This window comes from Lolium perenne, chromosome 6, assembly GCF_019359855.2.
Source record: "Lolium perenne isolate Kyuss_39 chromosome 6, Kyuss_2.0, whole genome shotgun sequence".
Classification (NCBI taxonomy): domain Eukaryota; kingdom Viridiplantae; phylum Streptophyta; class Magnoliopsida; order Poales; family Poaceae; genus Lolium; species Lolium perenne.
The window spans coordinates 33,849,081-33,874,478 of record NC_067249.2 but is presented as its reverse complement, the minus strand read 5'-3'; the positions used below and the strand labels follow the sequence as shown (position 1 = coordinate 33,874,478).

Here is a 25,398-nt window from a genome sequence, read left to right as displayed (position 1 = left end):
CCATGCCGGTCCAGCGGGCATGCGCTGGAAGAGGAAGAATAAGCTACAGAACATGAGGAAGATGGCTCTTGGTCGCCGGGTTGGTGGGCAGCAAGCCCAGGCGACGACTGGGGCTGCTAGAGGATCTGGAACTCTCTACGTTTCACAGATCTTTCACTACCTGCGTGAACACGAGAGCCTATATGCAAAAATCTGCGCGGCGATGCAACCTAGACCGCGTCAGCATTCCTAAAGAAAAAGAGCAAGGTTCTCCGAAAGCATCTGAGTCTAGAGGATTCAAGCATGGAGGAAGAGAGCAAGAGCTTCATCATCCGTTTTAGAGGTGATGAAGAAAAGAAGATCAACGGGGCATAAGATACCAGCAAGGACGTTGACGTTTGATTATATGGCGTACCCTCTCTTGTGCCGCCGCCCTATATATTCTCTAGTCGCTGCGCAACCCCACCACCTCCCCACAATCACTGGTGGAAAAAGGGGTTTTGGTCGCGGTTCGCAACTGCCATTAGTCGCGGTTGCGCAACCGCAACCAAAGTAGCGCGACTAAAGGCCCCCCCCCTTTAGTCGCGGTTCCTTATGAACCGCGACTAAAGGCCCGTCCACGTGGGCCGCAGGCGAGCGCCAGGGCGGAGGACCTTTAGTCGCGGTTCTTCTGGCCAACCGCGACTAAAGGCCTCCGCAGGGTTTAGGGTTTAGCCCCCCCTCCCCCTAAATCTGGTTTCTTTTTAATTTGTATTGTTTTATTTCTTTTGGGTTTTGATTTTGAAGGAGTTTCACATATTCTACGGTACTACATACATGCATATGAATGTACAATTTCAAACAAATTTGAAATTAGAACCAAAAAGAATTCAAGAGGAATATACAATATATATTCAATATCGGATGACCATATACAATATATATTCAATATCGGATGACCATATACAATTTTGAACAAGTTTCCATCCATAATTTAGTGCATATAAAGTTCTACGTCATCGTAATGGTGTTCTCCTCTAGGATCGATGACTTCCCTCGCCAACCATCCAGCTAGTTCCTCTTGAAGTGGTCGGAAGCGAGCTTCTGGACTAAGCGTCTTCCGGAGGTTATTCCTCAGGATGTTGTTCTCACACTTCTGGTCCCGCTCATTGCAGTATCTCCGGATCCTCTCACAAACATAGTATCCACATAGATTGGTCCCCGGTGGCTGAATATCCCCAGTCGTCCGCACTGCCATTTTAAAATGTAGCTCTTTTTTGAATTCACCGACCTTGGTATCTACGAACCGTCTCCAAACCCTACGAGGCAAAGAAAATTAAATGAACAAGAGAGTTATTAATTAGTTACTTGATATTAGGAAATGATGAACGAAATAGGCCGATCGATATAGAGCGCAAATGAATGAAAATAATTACTTTTGCATCATTTTTCTCATGTCGGCCCAAAGCGCCGGATCCATATTCAGAGAGTCGTGGACGAGAACTGAGGAGGTCTGAACTTGAATTACCATAAGAATCCAGTGGAACCTGCGGACACGATACATGCACAGTCATGCATAACTCATCGATTAGCCACATACCATGCATGGAGTAAACAAAAGAGAATGTGCTCAAGACAGAAACACTCACCCAAAATGGTAAGGAAATAGAATATCACTTTTGAGTTTCTGTTTTCTAATAAACCGCCACAGGTCATCCTCCACGTCGGCGGGGTGGTGTTCTAACACATATGAATTAACGATTTGTGGGTCAATGAACCCAACATCATGGATGTTCCTTATTCGCATTTCCCGCTTCTTCATTCTGCATAATAGCGTACACAACAAGATAGTTAGGACAATATATATATATATATATATATATATATAGAGCCCAACTATTCTCGAACCCCCCTTAAGAGGGTTCTAGAATACTTATTCTCGAACCCCCTGGTCCACGCCGAGTCGAACCACCGATAAACTCCCGAACCAACTCGGCGTGAGAAAACCCACCGACGTCGGCCTGTGAACTTCCCAGTTTCTTCCCAACCGCGCCGCCCGTCCCCAACTCCCGCCCCACCTTCTTCCCGGCGGCCGGCCCAAACTCCCGCCCCGCCTTCTTCCCAGCGGCCAGTCCCAACTCCTGCCCCACCTTCTTCCCGGCGGCCGGCACTGAATCCCCGCCTCACCTTCTTCACTGGTGGTAGCACCACATCGGTGCAGCACCTTCTTCCCGGCGGCCGGCACCGAATCCCCTATCTTCCACCAACCCCGTGCCCGAATCCCACGTATAGCCGGCGCCGGGTGCTCCCCGCCAGCGCCACCTCTCGCGACCTACCAGCCGGCGGCGCCCCTCCTCCCAGCTCGCACTCCGCCGATCTCCTCCCCTGCACCTCGTGCACCGTCAAATCCCCTCCCCTGCTGCTCTTGAGCAACCCATCCTATCCCCTGTAGTTCGCGCATCGCCAAATCCCCTCCCCTGCAGCACCTGAGCAGCACACCCCATCCCCTGCAGCTTCGCGCGCCACTGCTCCAATCCACTGCACCTGGCGCGCGGTCCTCCCCTTCCCTGCAGCTCGAATGTGAGCCGCCTGGGAGTTCACCTAGCGCTGTTCAGTTTTCAACTGCTGTGCAGTTTTCAGCCTCGACAGACAGGTAAGAACGGCTGCTCACTTCTCATCTACGGGCAGTTAAGTCGATTATTTTTTGACATCATGGAGCAGTCCAATTAGGCCAGGACCGGAATGTTGCTAACCGCCAGGTTTGACATCTTCTACTTGTGCTTTCCACTTAACTTCTGTTCTGAACTTGTTGCTCGCCGTTTCTGAACATCAGTTAGTGCTCTTAGCAAAGTAGCTCCTAGCAAGCAAGGCATGAAAAAAAACAGCACTCGCAGCTCTCTCTCTCTCCCGTGATCTATTTGCGTGTTAAACTTTTCCCTGTGATGCAGAGTAGTTTTGACCAAAAAAAAATGCAAAATGATATTGTTTTCTGATAGAAGTTTGGTGCTCCCTATGTGCTTGTTGATATGGCTGTGAGAATCATTTTTCTATTCATGAAAGCAAAATAAAAATGCAGTAGATAAGTTTTGTGAATACAAAGAGAAGTTAACATTATTCAAAAGAGGCAGTTCACTTCATATTTTTCGCGAGTTCATTTAGTTTCTCGGATAGCTTCACTTAAGAGAACACGTTAAGAACCAGTTAAAAAAAAGAAGAATGTGGAGTTAGCTTTTATATTTATGAGAATTTCATTTGGTACAGCAGCGGGGTTCACTTTTTGTAGATAAAAAGGTTCAATTCATGATCTTGCAGGGATCTGGTGTTTGATTTTTCCCTTGCATTGCATGGATAAAGAGGTGTCGGTTCTTCTTGTATATGTGTTCAGTAATACAAATAAAAATAGACGCTGATGCTTTGGAATGGTAGGAAAGGACTATTCTGCTGATGGATGGTTTGTAAACTGCTGCTTGCAGTGTAATTCCTCTGAGCTGATGCAGTGCTATCTGCTATGGGCTATGTGTGTTATGCTGAAAGTTCATATATCTGTCGGATTAGTGAACTACCGACTGCTCTTTCTCTTTCTCTTCACTGTCAACGGAGTTCACATTTTGAAGTCACTAAATTCACTACAACGCTGGCAAAGTTCACATGTTTTATCATAGGAGCTCACTTCTTTGTGTCTAAAAAGTGAGCTCACTTCTACTATGTGAACTTATATGCCTGTGTATTTTTTTTCTCTATCTTTTGTGGCACAAAAGAACCGATCATGTAGTTGTGCTAAACCCTTGCTAGTTCTGAACTTATGATGTTTCATTTCAGAACTGCACCTAGTTCAGAGCTAAACTACTACGGTAAAGAATTTGCCAGGCGCCATCACACCGTCGCTGGAATTCAGAAGCGCTACGGCAAGTTGGAATTCAAAATTGCCGCTGCGGGCGTCCACTGACGTCAATCTCCTGGTATTTTTGCAACGTGTGTGTATATCTGTTTTAGAATAGCAACGGGTGTGATGCTTTTATTACCATAGTAGCCAGTGAGGGTTCAAAATTTCCTTTTGAAGTTCACGTACTCTACTTCGTGCAGAAAAGTGAACTCCTCAACATAGTAATATTTCCATATTTCAGGTGTCTTGTTAATCGCTAGCTATCAATCACACAAAAAGCAAACTGTGAAGTTCAGTCTTGTGCTCTTCCGAAGATCAGTCTATGGTGTGCATCATGCCTCTGAAATTCTTTAGTTCACAGGCGAATCAGTCCATCATGTTGAATCCCTCAAAAGACTACAGAGAGCTTACCATCCTGGCGCAAAAAATGCTAAGGTATGTGCTGTCACTAAGATCAGTCCATCATATATATGAAGGCTTTCTATTTGTTTAAAGTACGTGAAATCCAATTTTGTCAGAAGTTCATTAACTTTTTCTGGAAGCTCACTTTGCATGTGCTGGAAGTTGTTGTTTTCTGAATACGGCACTATGGTTTTAAAATTTACTTTTGTTTGATGGGAAGAAGTTCAATTCCACAAGAACGTGAAGTTTACTTTTTTTTTAAGTTTACTAGAGTGGGGGTTTAATTTCCCAATTAGTGCGTTGATACCGGAAGCACTTTTAGTTGGTAGCTTTCTTTCTCAGTTCACAACCGAAGGAAAAATGTGTTAAGAGCTTGGATTTTAGTTAGATATAGGGAGTAGAGGGGCATGTGATTTGACATGAACTTCTACTTATATTGTTTTGTATCTTGGGTTCTATACTGCCGATAGATAAGAGATAAAATTGCGGTGTGCGCCAGGAAGTTCAGCCACCTTTGAATTTTGGAGTAGTACTTGCAGCGATTTGGGAGTTCTATTTGTTATGTTGAAAAGTTTAAAGCTATTTCTTCCCACAGTTCACTTCGTAAGCCTGGCAAGTTTTCTTATTTCTGCCTGTGAAGTACCACTGGAAAATTATGTGCAAAAAACACTGTAAAAGTAAATATAGCTGCGCTCTGAAGAAAGAAAGAAAGTTCACTACATAGCTATATGTTGTTTGTTCTCTCACGAAAAAACATTCTTGTAAAAAACTACAATTCCTGTAAAATTTATCACCGATGATAGTTCACTCGTTAGACCTGAGAAATACACTTGTTAAAATCGACTAGTTTGCTCAAATACGCTCGTCGTGGTGGTCGTTTGCAGTTCCTCCTGGTGTTGTTGGCAGTAGATGACGGAAAAGAGTGGATTGCGTATAGGAATGCGTTGTTATCTTTCTCAGCCAAGTTGTCTTTTCTGTCACCGCTTCTTAGGCAAAGACCATCAAAATTTTCAATCCTGTGTTCATGATGATGTAATAACACACAATTGGAAGTTAAAAAAATTCTAGTCTGAAGTTCACTTCCTTCCTACCACAGAGTTCAGTCAAGTACATGGAATTCTAGTTAATTAATAAACAGTGTGGTTCTGAGGTTCACTACTTTAATTGATAAAAGTTCAGTTCGTCTATGAGGTGAAGTTCACTTGCTTTTTATAATGTGCTGAAACTCAAATGTATCTTGTGAATCAATGTTGATACCTATGTTGTTCTGCGAGTGTAACACTGTATCTAGCTTTATGCTATACCATTTCTTTTTGAGGTCACTACAGTGCGCCCTAGATAATAAATTGTATCATCTGTATGGCAGGACCTTTGGGGCTCCTGATGGCAAAAGCATTTTTAGCATTTTCCAGAACTTATAAAAATAGTTTGTGCTCAGTAAATGTTTTTAATATGAAAACAGTTTGCTTCTCCAAAAGTGATCGAATACTAATCCAAGAGTGCATTAGAGTTTACCATGTAAAAAACAGAAAACTGTAGTTCAGAAATTAATAAAGCAATACCAATCTGCAGGGAAGTTAAAAAATAGGCGCTGCTCTAAACCGCTGATAGGATTTTGTTTGGTATTCACTAGGAGTTCATTCTTTAAAAGGAAGTTCTGGCCGCACATGGATTTTGTATTTGTTTTACTATGAAGTTCAATCTGTATGCACTTGAAAGTTCACTATTTATATATGTAAAATTTACAGAGATAACATAAGCGGACAAACTGTAGTTCACAATTTATTGTTCTGTCTTTTTACAGGTGCACATGGTAGAAGTTCACATCAACTATATTGTGAAGCTCGCCTCTTCTTTCCCGTGAATTCGCCTCGTCAATTATTTTGTCAGCAAGTTCACATCGCCCTCGTGAGGAAGTTCACCTATTCTCTATGTGAAAATTTAGTTTTATCCTGTCAGGAAGTGTAGTTTGTCAGCAGTTATTGTGACCTTTCTGTCACTTTCTAATAGAGTGGTTTGCTCCTCACTTGGTTGCTTGGCATTTTCTACCATATGTTCAACATGGCTTTTTTTTGCATTGTGTTAAGACATCATATACTGAAATCATTGATATAAATTATGTGTTCTCCTATGATATTCAGCGATGTAACATTAGTTCAAGCTTTATCGATTGCACCTTTCCACTCTCTGTGTTGTTTTGTTGTATGAGAGCATTATGTACTGTTTTCTTTTATTTTTGAGAATATACTGGTGTCCACTACTATCCTTATGATGCCCTTTGTTCGTACATGTAAGAAACACTACTGAATCAGAATCTTTACTATTGTCATCTCATTTATAACTTGAAAATCTCGTCTCTGACTTGCATATTTCCACTTTCTCTTTACATTATTCGTTACTGACTTTTATGGTTGTACCACGTGGAAGTTCTCCATTGATATGCTGAAAAGTTACTCTTTGTTGATGGTACAGATGTAGAAAACTAGAAGTTCGGATATAATTGTGGAGCACTGCAGTTCGCATGGGCGTTGGTGAACATCCCTCGGCGCACCTACCTCCGCATCGGGTTGGTGAACATCAGTGCACACCAAGTTCCTCGTTAGGCTGAGATGTTTTTGCAACTGACTGGCTATGAAGTTCACATCTCTTTTTAGGGTAAGTTCACTGCGTGAGGGGAAAAACGTTCAGTTAAACAGTACAGTAGCAAATATGTTGTGGTACAGTTCATCATTGCTCATGATATGCTGTTGGATGCTGCTGATGTATTAGCCGTCGTGCAGTTTCCATTGATGCATTAGCTGCACATAAAAACAATTTCACCTAGTTCACATATGAAGTTTACTAATTTTTGTTTGAAAATTTATTGTTTCATAGACTGAAGTTCGCTTTTATTAAAAATGCAAGTTCGCTTGTTCAACCTAAGTATGGACTAGTATAGTTCACATTATTCAGAAAAAGGAAGTTCGTCTTTATTATCAGGAAGTTTATTCTGTCTACCTTTTTAGTTAAAACCACAAGCAAGAAAGAAATAAAATGTAGAGGTTCATTTTGCTTACGAAGAAAAGTTTACATATCATTTTGTAGAAGTTTTATTTCTGTGGTGAAAGCTTTGCCATAAGTTCACTGTCAGCCAATCTAGAAAAAATAGCATCTCTATTTATACAAATAAAATTAATTCATATGTGGTTTATTTGTTCTTTGCTATGGAGAAGTTCACTTATTTGTTCCTGAAAAGTTCACTCTTCTTAGGTTAGCTGTGTGTATGTGTGTTCGCTCTATTCTCATATGGAGTTCACTCTTTTGATTTTATTTTGACCGTACTTGCTTGTGTCTTTCATAGCACTGGGCGGTTCACATGTTAACTGTGAGCAGTTCGGTTATACCAAAGTATATATGTTATCATCAAATACTAGTTTGTTCGTGGAGAAGTTTGGATATTTCTCAGAGAAGGCGTAATCCATGTTTTTGAGAAGTGCACTAAATGGTCTAAACTTTAAATCTCTCAACTCATATATATGCTATGTTTCCTATTTGAACCTACACGCGCATGCTGATGCTAGTGGAGCTAGATGTAATTATTAGCATAGAGTTATCAGAAAGTGACTGACAGGCATCTTGTTGTTTCAGGTAAAATCTCATGTGAATTTGAGGAACCCAAACGAACAGATGGTATATCAGCCTCAGATAATATAATGAAGATTGTTGAAGATTATACGAGTATGTTACGCCTAATCTGGCTATTGCGTACAAATGTAAATGATGGTGACAAGCTGGGCTGCTGTTTCAAGGTCACTTGCTAGCGTATTGAGTATAAATTTACTCGCGAACCGCGTCTGGCTGGGTTGTGAAAACAGATGCAGCAGCTGGTTTGCGAACTTGCTCAATGACCTGTGTAACTATGAACTTGTGGCTGCTATGTGTGTGTGTGATTTTCATTTACAGATTGAGTGTTTTATGATTGGAAATGTATTCCTGTGACTTGCACTTCGTTTACAGTACTTTCACTCTTTGATTTTGCTATTATGTGCACTTTACCTTTGGTTGTCAAGTTCACTTGGTTAGCTCCAGACAGTTCACTTTTCTTTCCCAGGTGCATTGGTACTTTTTCACTTGGAAGTTCACATTAAATGTGCTACGAGTTTAGCACAATTGCCAGAAAAAGTTAGTCTTGAACATGTCGCAATTTTTTCTGTTTAGTTGTGGAGAAGTACTAATAATTATTAGTTTAACTTTTATTGCGGAAACTCAGTAATGCAATTGGAAAGTTCAATTTTGCCATCCATGATATGTTTCTGTTAATGCATGTACAGGGAATTACATGATTTAGGTTACATATGTGTACACCAGTTCACTAGGACAACGGAGGAAGTTCATTACAACAACAAAAAACAGTTCAATACACACTTATTTGAGCATTCAAAGTGAGTATTCTGTTGACACGCTTATTGGAGCTTCGGAGGAAGTTCACTTCCATATTGGAGCAATTCATGTACTTTGAATATTCATGTAACTTTTATACCCCGACTAGAAGTTCACTAACAAATATCGAGAAGTTCACTTACATATTGAAGCAACTCATGTACTTTGGATATTCATGAAACTTTTATACCACGACCAGAAGTTCACTAACTGATATCGAGAAGTTCACTTCCATATTTGAGCAGCTCACGTACTCTATTTTTATGGGCGGAAATCATAGGCATAGAAATCATTCATATGGCATCTGATTGCGTAAATTGACCAACGCCACATACAATTAGCAATCATATAACTCTATTAATACCCCAACACACCACAATACCACACCTAATCAATCTAGATGAGCCAATTTCAAAAATATTCTCGTGTCGGCGTTATCTTCGCTTTTGCGTATTTCAAAAATTAAACTTAAAACCTATAGAATTTGGAAGAACCTTTAACACGAAAAAGGTGCACCTAGTCAATATCTTTCCAACGCAATAACATTTGGAACATTCCGACAAGTGGTTCGAAAATAAGACCCCAAAAACAGTACGAAAAACCGAGAAGTTAAAAAAGCGGAATCACGTATTTTCAAATCTGCTCTTAAACCACAGAGAATTTGGAAAGATGTTGTACATGAAAAAGGTGCGCCTTGTCAATAGCTTTCCAATGGTATATCATACGAATCGGTCCGATAAACTGTTTGAAAACTAGAACCCCAAAACTGCACGAAAATAGAGAAATCCGCGAAAACGTTGTTTTCTATATTTAAAATTAGTTTTAAACAATACAGAATTTGGGAAAACAATGAACATGAAAAAGTTGCGAAATTTCCATGCGAATCCAACGGTATATTGCATGCATCAATCCGATAAGCGGTATGAAAATCAACATGAAAATAGTGTCCGCACGAACATGCAATTCTGGTATTCCGTCGAGAAGTTCACAAGTGGTTCCAGAGAAGTTCAGATGCGACGGAAGGTCGCTATATTTTCTGAAGTTCACTTCAAACTAGAATCAAGTTTCGGAAGTTCGCCCTGTACAATATTGAAGTCCGTCGGGAAGTTCAGATTCACGGAAGAAGAAGTTCAGATCCATGTACCGGGAAGTTCAGAAAGGGTTCGAGAATAGTTATTCTCGAACCGGTTCGAGAATAGCAGACCTATATATATATATATATATATATATATATATATATATATATATATATATATATATATATATATATATATATAGTGCAGGCAATGAACGAGATGGGGTAGAAATTAATAAATCACTTACGTAACGTAGCAACTGATGATAGATTTGTCGAGGTCGCGCAGATTGAAAAGCTGGAACAATTCACTCAGATGAATTTGTACATAGTAATGTTTGAAGTGATGCTCATATCTAACTTCCGCATAAATATAGTCTTTGGTGTTTTTATGTTTTATGTAACCCTTGTACCAATTTAGCAGACCTTTCATTTGTCGAGGTAGATCCTCTTCCTGCGCAGGCTCGACGAGAGGGCCATTCTTCACATATGTAAATACTACGTCCTTCATTGGCGCCTCATCAAGGCCTAACAGTGCACGAAGAGTGATACCTAAGTCGGCCGCTTGTTCTCTGGCACTCGTTACAGTCAATCCATGTGCTGCCGCAGCTGCTATGATATCGGGGGCATCCGGACCGGCGGCTTGCACTATGAGCGGGGCGATCGATTGTTTACTTTGTTCCCCGAGCTGGGCAACTTCTTTCCCCCTTTCTAAATTTTTCTCGGCCTCCTCCAAGGCTTTCTTCTCCGCCAACTCTTGGTTCCTCTTGAACGCGAGTGCTTGCCTACGAAGTTCACGTAAATAGTCGTCAGGCAGATTCTTCGCGGCTTGGGACGGTGTGTTCAAAAATGACTTAGCCCAGATCTTTTCCTTGTCAGAAAATACTTGCTTGGGCTCGGGCTCTCTTTTCTTCTTGCAGTCCGCCTTCCATTTCTCATATTCAGCAGCCGCGTGTGCGTCGACTTCCTCGGCACTACGTTCCCAAGGCCTTGTGGGGAGAGGCTTCAGTGATGGCTCTGGTATCTTTGTGGTTCTAGGTACATAAGGGTCCGGGTTAATAACCCAGGACTGCTTCTGCTTCTTCGCCGGAGGTGGATTGGGGGGCGGTGTCTGATCACCCGCCGGAGGTGAATTGGGGGGCGGCGTCGGCTGACGTGAAGGAGGTGTAGGTGAAGCACCACCACCACCACCGCCACCGCCACCGTCACCGCCACCGCCACCGCCACCGCCACCGCCACCACCACCACCGTAGGGGGGTGGACTTGTTGGCGCCTCGCCTGGAAACTTGATAAATTTCTTCTGCCATAGAATGAACTGGCGCTTGACATCTCCAAGTCTTTTCACCCCTTCAGGTGTAGCAATGTCAATGTCCAGGTCCTCAAACCCTTGTACTATCTCCTCCACCGTGACACGAGCATAGCCATCTTGAATGGGGTTGTTGTGGTGGAGTGCTCCAGGTGGTAAAGCACTGCCGATGGCTACCTTCATGGACATGTTCCCGATAGGATAATACAGATGACATGCTTTCATCTCCTTTATATCGTCCACGGGGTAGCGAGGAGGCTCCGGTGCAGTAATTTCGACCACCAGAGGCTCCGGTGCAGTAATTTCGATCGTCGGTGCACCAGCCGGTGAGGCCTCCGTGGAAGCCACGCTGCTTCTTCTCCGCTGCTGGCTTCCGAGATCCATTGGATGATCTTCATGCTGCGCCCGAGCTGCATCTCTTTCGGCTACTAGTACACTCACGGTTTTCTTCATCACATCCATTTCCGTTACCAACTTCGCCACAACATCTGCATCCCGATCCATCTTTCTCTTACGGCTTCTGTAACCGTACGGGTCATCGTTCTGGGGAAACCCTACTTTCCACGAAATGGGCCCCATGCCTCGTACACGTCCTCCGTGTTCAGGATTCCCGAGGGCTTTTGTCAGGGCGTCGTTCTCTCTGTTGAACTTGATCCTCCCCTCTTGAGCATCCCTCATTGCCTCAATAAGCTTTTGGGTGGGTTTAATTATTTTGCCCTGATAAACACACTCCCCTGTCTCCGGGTTCAGCGATCCCCCATGCCCGTACCACCAGCTTTTGGCCCTTGGGTCCCATCCCTCCGTACCTGGATGGATTCCTCGCGTCCTCAGCTCGTTCTCCATCTTCTCCCACCTAGGCTGCCAAAAGCGATACCCTCCTGGCCCCATAATATGATTGTACTCCTTCTTGGCCGCATTCTTCTTATTTTTTTTCGACATTTCAAGGAACTGCTCCGATTTCTTTTGCTTCACAAATTCTGGCCAATCATGTTGCAGTTTCTCATATTGTCCTTTGAAATCCGGAGTCTTGCCCTGCTTGACAAAGTCATGGGCTAGATTTTGCTTGTATTTCCGGAATGCGTTGGACATCTTAGAAAGAGCGAACCGTTTGACTAGCTTGCACCTCTCCTTGTTTTCCTGAATCTTGTTACCCGCCTCATCGTATTTGCGGTATTTCGGAGGTAGAACGAAATGTTCCATAAGCTTGTTGAAGCAATCTTTTTTTGTTCTCTTATCGACAAAAGTGAAACCAAGACGTGCCTTCTTTGGCTCATTCCACTCCTGTACGGTGATCGAGACGTTGTCTCTAACAACGGCTCCGCATTGGCTGATAAACTTGGTGGCGTTCTTGCTGGGCTCCAGCGGCCTGCCGGTTTCTTCATCGACAACCTCGATGGTGCATGTTTCGTTTGGTTTCATCGTCTTGGTTGCGCCACGCTTTGACGACGTACTCGATTTTTTCGACGATCCGGCCGAGGGCTAAAATAAGAAAGAGAGTCGCGCGCGTTAGTACACACATATTTATTCAAATCAGTTAGTTTGTATCACCAGAGGCTCAATGTATATATATACCTCGGCGCCGGAGGTGGTTGCTACTTCCAATTGAAGATCGTCGTTTATCGACGTTTCTTCGGCATCATCTTGCTGACGGCGCCCTTCATCTTCACCCTCAAGGTTCAGATAAGAAGAGATATCATCTTCTTCTTGTCCGGTCGGCACATATAGAATATCGCCTTTTATGATGCCGAACATATGGTCTTCAGCGTCCGGATCATAGTTGTCCAGAATCGGGTCAGCTTTATCGTCCGCCATATGTCAGTCCTGAAAACATGTAGTCAAAACAAATTAATTGTGTATATGCCAGCATTATCATATCTCTTCTACATATAAAGAGAGAGGGCGACGAGGGAGGCGAGAGGGGGGACGCATTGATCGCGTGACCGAGAGAACGGTGGTGGTGGCGAAAGGGGGGACGCAGTGACCGCGTGACCGAGAGACCGGTGGCGGTGGCGAAAGGGGGACGCAGTGACCGCGTGACCGAGAGACCGGTGTGGCGGTGACCGAGAGGGCGGTGGCGGTGCCGAGGACAAATAACCCTCGCCGCCCCCTCTCGATCCCAAATAAAATTTTGTTAAGTTAAAATTTTGATCATTAAGTCTAAATTTTGTTAACTAAAATTTTTCTTAAGTTAAAATTTTGATCATTAAGTCTAAATTTTGTTAAGTTAAAATTTTGATCATTAAGTCTAAATTTTGTTAAGTAAAATTTTTCTTAAGTTAAGTCTAAATTTTGTTAAGTAAAATTTTGATCATTAAGTCTAAATTTTGTTAAGTAAAATTTTAGTTACATTAAGTCTAAATTTTGTTAAGTAAAATTTTAGTTACATTATACTATTACATGTGTAAATTTTTGTTAACCTAACACATTTTTGTTAAGTAAATTTTTGTTATGTCAAAATTTCGAGGGAGTACAAATTAAAATTATATACATTATACTATATATTACATATTTGTTAAATTTCGTTAAGTCAAAATTTTGTTAGTATACAAATTTTTAGTTAAGTTAAAAAAACAAAAAAAAACAAAAAAAAACCGAGAGAGGCAGGGGCGCCGGCCATGTACTGGCGCTCCCCGCGCCCTCTCTCTCTCTCTCCCGGGCGCAGCGCGCGGGATACGGTGGGCGGCGGCGGCGGGCAAGCGGCGGCGCTGCGAGTGGGGCGCGCGGTGGCGCCGACAAGCACACAGCACGCGGCTCTGCGCTGGGAACGGCGGCGAGCGGCGAGCGGCGCGGTTGTTGGCGTCGGGACGGCGAGACGACGGCGGCGCGGTCGAAGAACGGGGCGGCGCGCGTTCGGCGGCTCGGGCGCGGCGACGGCGGCGTGAGGAGCGACGGCGACGGCGGCGTGAGGAGCGACGGCGACGGCGGCGTGAGGAGCGACGGCGACGGCGGGCAGGGCTTCGCTGCAGATCGCGAGTTCGTCGTTCGCGCGGAGAAGAAGATGAACTGGCCGCTCGCCGCCGCGCGCGTATTTATAATAACCCCCCCCTTTAGTCGCGGTTGGGGAGGCGACCCGCGACTAAAGGGTACCCTTTAGTCGCGGTTGGCCACACCAACCGCGACTAAAGGGTATTTTCGCCGGGTTTTCGTTTCCCGCGGAAAAATACCCTTTAGTCGCGGTTGGCGAGGCCAACCGCGACTAAAGGTATTTTTTCAAATTACTTTTCTTTTTCAAATTACTTTTCTTTTTCAAATTACTTTTCTTTTTCAAATTACAAATAATATATCAAAAAGTAAAGAAAAATAAAACTAATTCATTTCAAAATCTGAAAAATACATATAATATATCAATAAATTCAGAAAAACAAAACTAATTCAATTCAAAATCTTAAAAATACAAATATTATATCAAAAAATTCAGAAAATTAAAACTAATTCATTTCTAAATGTTAAAAATACAAATAATGTATGAAAAAATTCAGGAAAATAAAACTAATTCATTTCTAAATCTTAAAAATACAAATAATATATCAAAAAAATCAAAAAAATAAAACTAATTCAATTCAAATTCTTAAAAATACAAATAATATATCAAAAAAATCAGAAAAATAATATATCAAAAAATTTCTTTCTTCCCGCCACTTTCTTCCCGCCACTTTCTTCCCGCCTCTTTCTTCCCGCCTCTTTCTTCCTGCCTCCTGTCTTCCCGCTCCCATTTTTCCCGCCATTTGTCACTACATATAGGTAGCCCGGCTTGGCCAGCATTATCACATCTCTACAATCTCTCATCACTCTCTCATGGCTTCCACCGCACTCACTCTAACCTACCAGCAGGTGGAGGAGCTTTGCGCCTCGAACTACCCTTGCCCTCCGGACTACCGCGTCCCTGCCGGCTGGAGCCTAAGCGCCGGCGGCGTGCCGGTCCCTCCCGTCCCTCGTGTACCGCGCGCCGGCGGCCATCACGAACCACTACTACCTCGACCTCACGCCGGAGCAGCGGATGAATCCCGCTGGCATCCCGATAACCAGCATACTTGGGACGCCTTCTTCATCAATCGGCGTGAGAGGGCGCTCGCTGTGTATGAGGAGGACGGTCTGCCTCCTGGAAACTTCCACGAGGCCGGCCGTCGGCTATGGTGGTACGGCCGGACTCTGCAGAGCGTCATGGACTACATCACGGCTGGCGATATCCCCCGCCTGCGCTACCCTCAGTTCGAGCCACGAGCGCCGCCCGACGACAGCGACGACAGCAGCGACGACGACGCCGGCAACTTAGAAGGCGACGACTACCAGTACAACGGTGGCGGCTATGAAGACTACGAGTATGCATATTATACGCCTAGGCAGGAGTATGACTAAATCACTCCAAATTTCATGTATGCAGGAGTATGACTTAGTCACTCCAAATTTCCTGTATGCAGGAGTATGACTTAGTCACTCCAAATTTCATGTATGCAGGAGTATGACTTAGTCACTCCAAATTTCATGTATCATCAGTGCTATCTCGAGTCAATTGAATCATTCGAAAATGGACACCAAACACATCACGGGTAATATAATTCACATGATTCATTCAACAAAGTTTGGTACAATAAATTATTACACATCATTTCTTCCCTTGTGTCCCTGCTTGCTTACGATTGTGCCGTATCCATGGAGCATCCTCATCATTTAACTTAATGCTTGGGTCGGTGTTCACTTTGAAGGGCGGAATTTCAGCAAACATATTATAATCTTCTGACATGTCTGTCTTGTCCTCCACTCCCACGATGTTTCTTTTCCCTGAAAGAACAATGTGGCGCTTTGGATCATCGCATGATGTACTGATCGTTTTCTTATCTTTCCGTTTCCTCGGTTTGCTACTCATGTCCTTCACATAGAAAACCTGAGCGACATCTTTCGCTAGGACGAATGGTTCGTCAAGGTAACCAAGATTGTTGAAATCCACCATTGTCATTCCGTATTGCTGGTCCACCTTTACCCCACCTCCTGTTAGCTTGAACCATTTGCACCGGAACAAAGGGACCCTAAAGGAGGGTCCATAGTCAAGTTCCCATATCTCCTCTATGTAACCATAATATGTGACCTTTTGCCCATTCTCGGTTGCTGCATCAAAGCGGACACCACTGTTTTGGTTGGTGCTCTTTTTATCTTGGACGATCGTGTAAAATGTATTCCCATTTATCTCGTACCCTTGGAAAGTCGTTATAGTCGAAGATGGTGTCTTGGCCAACATGTACAGCTGATCTACAACCTTATTGTCATGCATTAAATGTTTTCTCAACCAACTGCCGAAAGTCTCCATGTGGGCCTTCCTAATCCAGGATTCAGGCTTCCCAGGGTTGTTCGAGCGTAAAATATTCTTGTGTTTCTCAAAGTACGGAGCCACCAAGCTGGAATTGGTCGAAGCGTGTGGTGTGCTTCGATCGAGAATGGCCGTCCATACATATCGTTGATTTCCTTCCGATCGTGCCTTTTCCACTTAGTCTCCCCTCGTGCCGCGATTGAGGAAGACCAATCGGATTAAGGTCAGGAACAAAGTCAACACAAAACTCAATTACCTCCTCATTTCCATAGCCCTTGGCGATGCTTCCTTCTGGCCTAGCACGGTTACGAACATATTTCTTTAATACTCCCATGAACCTCTCGAAGGGGAACATATTGTGTAGAAATACAGGACCGAGAATGGAAATCTCATCGACTAGGTGAACCAGGAGGTGCGTCATAATATTGAAGAAGGATGGCGGGAACACCAACTCGAAACTGACAAGACATTGGATCACATCGTTCTGTAACCGTGGTAGAACTTCTGGATTGATTACCTTCTGAGAGATTGCATTGAGGAATGCACATAGCTTCACAATGGCTACTCGAACATTTTCCGGCAGGAGCCCCCTCAAAGCAATCGGAAGCAATTGCGTCATAATCACGTGGCAGTCGTGAGACTTCAGGTTTTGGAACTTTTTCTCCGCCATGTTTATTATTCCCTTTATATTGGACGAGAATCCTGACGGGACCTTCATACTGCTCAGGCATTCAAAAAAGATGACCTTCTCTTCTTTGGTCAGAGCGTAGCTGACACGACCTTGAAACCGTTCCGGATGCCGGTCATCAGGGTCTTTCAAACTTTGCTGGTCTTGCCGTGCTTCCTTTGTATCATTTGACTTCCCATACACGCCCAAGAAGCTTAGGATGTTCACGCAAATATTCTTCGTAACGTGCATCACGTCGATTGCAGAGCGGACTTCTAGGACTTTCCAATATTCTAGCTCCCAGAATATAGATTTCTTCTTCCACATGGCTACGTGCCCGTCAGCTCCCTTCGGAACTGATTGTCCGCCAGGACCCTTTCCAAAGATGACTTTCAAATCCTTGACCATATCAAATACCTCAGCACTGCCAGTTCCGCAGTTTCGGCCGGTGATCTGCCTTGCCGTTGTAATGCTTGCCTTTCTTTCTTACTGGATGACCTTTCGGAAGAAATCGACGATGCCCAAGGTACACGTTCTTCTTACAATTTGGCAAATGTACACTTTCAGTCTCATGTAAGCAGTGCGTGCATGCATTGTATCCCTTATTTGACAGTCCCGAAAGGTTACTAAGAGCAGGCCAATCGTGGATGGTTACGAAAAGCAACGCTCGTAGGTCAAATTCCTCTTCTTTGTGCTCATCCCACACACGGACACCAGGACTGCCCCACAGCTGTAAAAGTTCATCTACTAATGGCCTTAGGTACACATCGATGTCGTTGCCGGGTTGCTTCGGACCTTGGATGAGCATTGGCATCATAATGAACTTCCGCTTCATGCACAACCAAGGAGGAAGGTTGTAGATGCATAGAGTCACGGGCCAGGTACTATGGCTGGAGCTCTGCTCGCCAAAAGGATTCATGCCATCCGTACTTAGACCAAATCTTATGTTCCTTGCGTCAGCTGCAAAATCTTTGAACTCTCTGTCGATCTTTCTCCATTGCGTTCCATCTGCGGGGTGTCTCAACTCCCCGTCCGACTTACGGTCCTCTTTGTGCCATCGCAACAACTTGGCATGCTCTTTGTTCCTGAACAGACGTTTCAACCGTGGTATTATAGGAGCATACCACATCACCTTGGCGGGAACCCTCTTCCTGGGTTTCTGGCCCTCAACATCGTCACCAGGGTCATCGCCTCTGATCTTATAACGCAATGCAGTGCATACCGGGCATTCATTCAAATTCTCGTATTCACCGCGGTAGAGGATGCAGTTGTTGATGCATGCATGTATCTTCAGAACCTCTAAACCTAGAGGGCAGACAACCTTCTTTGCTTCGTACGTAGTGGCGGGCAACTCGTTATTCTTTGGAAACATATTCTTCAACATTTTCAGCAAGTTTTCAAATGCCGAGTCAGCTACACCTGCCTGTGCCTTCCATTTCAGCAAATCCAGCAGTGTGCAGCCCAGCTTTTTGGACCATCATCGCATCCGGGGTACAGCGCCTTCCTGTGATCCTCTAACATGCGATCCAAATTCTCCCTCTCTTTTTCAGTTTCGCAGCGTCTCCGTGCATCAGCAATGGTCCGACCAAGATCATCAACGGGATCATCACGTGCCTCTTCTTCACCTTCCCCCTCACCTTCCCCTTCACCTTCAGCATCCTCCATGAAAGTATCACCGAAATAAGCAAGATAGCTTTCATCGATGAAATCATCCCCTTCTTCATCTTCTTCCATTATAACCCCTCTTTCTCCATGCTTGGTCCAACAATTATAGCTTGGCATGAAACCGTGCCGAAGCAGGTGCATGTGAACATCTCTTGAGGAAGAGTAACCCTTCTAATTCTTACAGTTAACACATGGACAGATAACAAAACCCCCTGCTTGTTCGCATTAGCCACTACGAGGAAATCTTTCAAACCCGTACTGAACTCGCCGGAGAGTCGGTTACCGTACATCCATTGTCGATTCATCTGCATTATTATAATATAAAATATATAATTAACCATCATGCATTTGTTAAACTAACTAGCTACAAACAATATAAATTAAACAATGAACTACACACACATGCATATTTTATCAACGACACATCAAAGGTTCAAGTTGCTAACCGCGATCGAGGAGGAAAAAATAAATGAGAAAGCTCAAGTGTGGCTCCAACACTTCATATCATGTTTGTTTCATGCTCTTGGGGCATTTCATCAAACACCTTATGTGCATAAGAGGAACCAAAAGCAAACCTAACACCCACTTGTGAAGTTTGTGAAGAGAATGGCTTCAAATGGCTAAGTGTTGGCTGCTGGATGGGTATATATAGGGGGGGAGAGGGGGGGCTTTAGTCCCGGTTGGCCTGGCCAACCGCGACTAAAGGCCCTCGGGCACCTTTAGTCGCGGTTGGCCTGGCCAACCGCGACTAAAGCCCCCCACGTGCACCGGCTGGCCACCGAGCGCCCTGGGCCCAGGCCTTTGGTCGCGGTTCGCCTCCCGAACCGCGACTAAAGGTCCCATTAGTCGCGGTTCCTACAGCTTCGCGACTTATGGGGCTCACCGGAAGCCTGTTTTTCTACCAGTGAATGCCTCGCCGCCTGGTATGAATTGGGTGAAATCACCCACATCATGCCGCTGCCTCCACCGCCACCTCTACCCCGACCCAGTGCACTCTTAAGATTGTGCAGTATGAAGTGAAGTTTAGTTACGTTTGTAATAAATTAATTATTTGTAAAGACCAAGCAGTTAATAGTTGCAATACATACATACGTCCTTGTACATATTGAATGAAAAAATTAGAGCAACAGATACAGACGCTCCCACATGCATACATGTCTTGAATGGCGTTTCCTTTTTCACCACATGTCTGAATAGATGTTGTTCTTCAAGTTCTAGAGCATGTGAATCGCCTTGTAACTCTCCCGGATTAATAAAGTTTATTTCACCCGCAAAACAAAATTTATTGAGTGTAGTGTTAATCCTGGCAAACGATTTACACACTACGGGAAAATCAGGCGCTGCCGTGCAGCCTATCTTTGCCGTGAGCTGCTGCACGGCAAAGATTTCTTTGCCGTGCGCAGCAAGAAGACCGCACGGCAACGTCAAAACGCACGGCAAAGTATAGGAGCAGCGCACGGCAAAGAAACCTAGCACGGCAAAGAAAGACTTGGAGCACGGCAAAGCAGTATCTCACGGCAAAGTCTGGGAGCAGCGCACGGCAAAGATAGTAGGATGGCAAAGTCCCTGCAAGCCGCACGGCAAAGAAATAATGCACGGCAAAGGCCTGGGCACTGCCGTGTCCCGCCCCTTTGCCGTGCAGACAGACCAGTTGCACGGCAAAGGGTCCTTTGCCGTGCGCTGCTCCCTTTGCCGTGCGCCAATATACATTTTATTTGTTTTTCTAACTATTTTATTTCATCTACTACTTATATTTATTTTGTTAATTAGTTTTTCTTTTTGATGACTATTTATTACACTATGTGCAATACAAAATTAGTCTCCATGCTCATCCCCCACATATATCAGGGTTCCGGTGCTCCGGCGGCCGTCCCCCTCCTTCCCCCAAAAACAGCGGGACGGCGGGTCTACCCCCGTAGATTTCTCCGCGCGAGGGTGCAAAATGTACTTTTTCATTCTTTTAGGTTTGTTAGGGTTAGGTTTTAGGTCCACTTGCAAGTTTTGGTGACATTCCGGTGCTCCGGGGGTCATTCCCCCCTAAAAACGGCCGTTCGTGGGCCCGGATGGTCTACCCCCTAGATTTCTCCGCGCGAGGTTCCACCAATATACCTTTTCATAGGTTTAGGTTTGTTTAGTCCATGGACATATGGAAAACCATGTGTGGCACCCTTTGGCACAGTCTAGCCCCTGATATACCCGCGGCGGGACACTTCACCGTACACGTCCAGAATACGGTAAGTGTTATCGCCTCAAGGTGAGGAATGTCAGACCGGGGATCCATGCCATGCACCATTTGGTGAATTACACCTTGCATCACACTTTGAAACATAGAATAGGTCCACATGCAAGGTTTGGTGGGGTTCCGGTGCTCCGGCGGTCGTTATCCCCCTCCTCCCCCAAAACAGCGGAACGTGTGCCCCGGCGGGTCTACCCCCCCTAGATTTCTCCGCGCGAGGGTGCACCAATGTAACTTTTCATTCTTTTAGGTTTTTTTAGTACATATACACATGGAGAACCAAGATTGGGACCCTTTGGCACATATACCCGCAGCTAGAGCCATTATCACACGATCGACGGTGTGCCTGATCTACTGGTTAGGGTTAGGTGTAGGGTTAGGGCTAGGGTTTAGGGGCTAGGGCTAGGGTTTAGGTTAAAGGGTAAGTATTTATGGTTAGGTATAGGTTTAGGGTTTAGGGTTAGGGTTAGGGTTTATGATGCATGGTTCTGCAGCTCCGGCGTCGTGGTTTAGGGATTTAGAGGGGTTTAGGGCTTGAAGCCTCCCCAGTTTAGGGTTTAGGGTTTAGGGGAGCTACTTTCGCACCATTACACCTTGCATCACACTTTGAAACATAGAATAGGTCCACATGCAAGGTTTGGTGGGGTTCCGGTGCTCCGGCGGTCGTTATCCCCCTCCTCCCCCCAAAACAGCGGAACGTGTGCCCCGGCGGGTCTACCCCCTAGATTTCTCCGCGCGAGGGTGCACCAATGTAACTTTTCATTCTTTTAGGTTTGTTTAGTACATATACACATGGAGAACCAAAGATTGGGACCCTTTGGCACATATACCCGCAGCTAGAGCCATTATCACACGATCGACGGTGTGCCTGATCTACTGGTTAGGGTTAGGTGTAGGGTTAGGGCTAGGGTTTAGGGGCTAGGGCTAGGGTTTAGGTTAAAGGGTAAGTATTTATGGTTAGGTATAGGTTTAGGGTTTAGGGTTAGGGTTAGGGTTTATGATGCATGGTTCTGCAGCTCCGGCGTCGTGGTTTAGGGATTTAGAGGGGTTTAGGGCTCGAAGCCTCCCCAGTTTAGGGTTTAGGGTTTAGGGGAGCTACTTTTGCACCATTACACCTTGCATCACACTTTGACACATATCATAGGTCCACATGCAAGGTTTGGTGGGGTTCCGGTGCTCCGGCGGTCGTTATCCCCCGCCCCCAAAACAATGAACGTGTGCCCACAGGTCTACCCCCTAGATTTCTCCGCGAGGGTGCACCAATGTAACTTTTCATTCTTTTAGGTTTGTTTAGTACATATACACATGGAGAACCAAGATTGGGACCCTTTGGCACATATACCCGCAGCTAGAGCCATTATCACACGATCGACGGTGTGCCTGATCTACTGGTTAGGGTTAGGTGTAGGGTTAGGGCTAGGGCTAGGGTTTAGGGGCTAGGGCTAGGGTTTAGGTTAAAGGGTAAGTATTTATGGTTAGGTATAGGTTTAGGGTTTAGGGTTAGGGTTAGGGTTTATGATGCATGGTTCTGCAGCTCCGGCGTCGTGGTTTAGGGATTTAGAGGGGTTTAGGGCTCGAAGCCTCCCCAGTTTAGGGTTTAGGGTTTAGGGGAGCTACTTTTGCACCATTACACCTTGCATCACACTTTGAAACATAGAATAGGTCCACATGCAAGGTTTGTTGGGGTTCCGGTGCTCCGGCGGTCGTTATCCCCCTCCTCCCCCCAAAACAGCGGAACGTGTGCCCCGGCGGGTCTACCCCCCTAGATTTCTCCGCGCGAGGGTGCACCAATGTAACTTTTCATTCTTTTAGGTTTGTTTAGTACATATACACATGGAGAACCAAATATTGGGACCCTTTGGCACATATACCCGCAGCTAGAGCCATTATCACACGATCGACGGTGTGCCTGATCTACTGGTTAGGGTTAGGTGTAGGGTTAGGGCTAGGGTTTAGGGGCTAGGGCTAGGGTTTAGGTTAAAGGGTAAGTATTTATGGTTAGGTATAGGTTTAGGGTTTAGGGTTAGGGTTAGGGTTTATGATGCATGGTTCTGCAGCTCCGGCGTCGTGGTTTAGGGATTTAGAGGGGTTTAGGGCTCGAAGCCTCCCCAGTTTAGGGTTTAGGGTTTAGGGGAGGTACTTTTGCACCATTACACCTTGCATCACACTTTGAAACATAGAATAGGTCCACATGCAAGGTTTGGTGGGGTTCCGGTGCTCCGGCGGTCGTTATCAAAATTATTATCACATACATATTGATGTTGTCGTTTCATGGTGCAGCTCGTTCCAGTTTGAAGACCCGACGCAGAGACCGCCACGTGGGTACTCGAACATCCTTGGGGGCCTACTTAGATGGTATTTCCCTGGGATAGTCAATTTCCCTACTGGTGGCTACGACGTAGCTTGGAGGTGGGCGCACTACAGCCTCGCGGAAGATCCTCTTGGCCGCGGCACCGCGGCGGATATGGTTGTTGCCAAATTCTGGGTACGTGACTTTTGACTTCTTACCATTCATACACTCTCCTTGGTTCACAATAATTGCACTAATGCCCCTTGTTTTACCTATGTGCATGGTTGCAGAAATACTTCAAGAGGGCCGAGGGCAAGGAGAATGCGTGCGATGATGTCCTACACCAGCTTGCAAGGAAGAGGGTGACTGGCATGCACTACGAGGCACATATTCAATGCGTCCGCGACTGGCACGCCGACCGCTTCGTCCACATGAGTAAGGAGGACGCTCGCGACACGCTCATGCAGCCGTGCAAGATTTGCAGGTGTATTTGCATTTATGTGTTATTGATTTCTTTATCGCCATGTAGTTTATTTTACCATAATGGGTTTATCTTGTGCATGTAGAACCCTCCTCAGTACGTCGGCAACGACGATAGGTGCTTTCGTGCGATGGTCATGTGGTGGACATGCCCCCAGTACCTCAAGAAGCACGAGGAGGGCAAGAAGAAGCGGGCAGAGATGCGAGGTGGATCGCATATCCAAGGCAGCATCCCCATCTCTCTTCACCTGCAGAAGGAGGTGAGCAAATTAATGGTTCCTTCATTCTTTGAATTCATGTTATATATTTGCTAACTCTGCAAGGGTGTGCCACTTCACTTTATTACATGTTCTCTTTGCAGAAGTCGGACAGAGCGAAGCCTAACGTCTTTGCCGTGCTAAAGAAGATGAAGCAAAGGAAGACGCCTGATCCTGAGACGGGGTCCGTGTGGGTTAACCCGCAATCCGAGACCCAGTGCACGTCGTATGTCTCCAAGTTCAAGCAGAAGTACGGCGAGGACGCCAACCCAGAGGCCGAGGACTTTGACCCTGAGGTCGCGGTGCTTGCGGGAGAAGGCTTGAAGCATGCCCGCCTATGGTTTGGTGACGGGTGCGTCGACCCAGCGAAGGTTCCCTCTCTCCGCCAGATCCGTCGTGGTCGTAAGAGCGGCCAGCCTGAGGTAGAGCCCCGGCCACGGGCTTCGGATCTAGCTGTCGAGCGGTTACGGGTATGTTCTTCCTCGGGTCTCTACATTTCCTTTACATGCTTTCCATTGAAATGTTAATGACATCGCGGCAACACAACGTAGGAGGAGATGGCAGCGAAGGAGCAGGCGGCCCAGGAGCAAAGGGCGCAGATGGAGCAGCAGATTCTGGAGTACCAGCAGCAGCAGACACAGATGATGCAGCAGATGCAACAGCAGCAGCAGGCACAGATGAGCTGGCTGATGAGCCAGACGGTTCTGACTTCTCCACCGGGGAGTCTTCCTGCTCCTCCACCTTACTCCATGCCGTGGATGCCGCCACCGCCCACTCAGACCCCGGGGACACCTATCACCGTCAACAACATGAACATCATCCGGAGCATGAACCGCGGTGAGTCCTCCTACACTTGTGCCCAACCCGCTACTTGTACTTGTTCAAGTGTTCAATATGCAAATGCAAATGTTCATTCCATCAACCTGCTTATAGATTATATGTCACAAGGCAATGACGATGAGGCCGGCGGAAGCGGAGGAGGACAAGGTTGATGGCATGGTCTTCGTGCACTCGTCGTCGTTGTAATGGATTGTTCGCACTTGTTATGGATGTTCGCACTTGTTATGGATTGTAATAATGGACATTGCACTTTGTTATGCATGAACTATGTGTGCTCGATGTATTTGTGGTGTTGTTGATGTGTTTGGTGATGCTATGGTGAATATATATGTTGTATATGTTATATATATGTGAAATGCAATTTTGAAATGCAGGGATTAAAGAAAAACAGAAAAAAAATGAAAAAACCAGGGGCCTTCAAAGGACTTTTGGTCACTTTGCCGTGTGTATACGCACGGCAAAGGCGCCACGCGTCGCCAGCCTGTGCTCCTGGCACGCTGCTGGGTGTGCCTGGAGGAGGCTTTGCCGTGCGGGCTGGGGTGTTGCCGCACGGCAAAGGGAGCAGGCCCGGCAGAGTCAGGCGCACGGCAACGTCCCGCCGCACGGCAAAGAATCGGC

General features: G+C 45.4%; 1 long non-coding RNA gene across 1 annotated transcript; it reads right to left on the bottom strand.

Annotated features, from left to right (window-relative positions):
- Window positions 1-847: 847 nt before the first annotated feature.
- Window positions 848-1,778, bottom strand: LOC127310811 (uncharacterized). The gene is made up of 2 exons (XR_011746295.1): window positions 1,395-1,778; window positions 848-1,277 (listed from the first exon to the last, which is right to left on the bottom strand). It is a non-coding gene; the product is annotated as an uncharacterized lncRNA (long non-coding RNA).
- Between the last annotated feature and the right edge of the window lie 23,620 nt (window positions 1,779-25,398).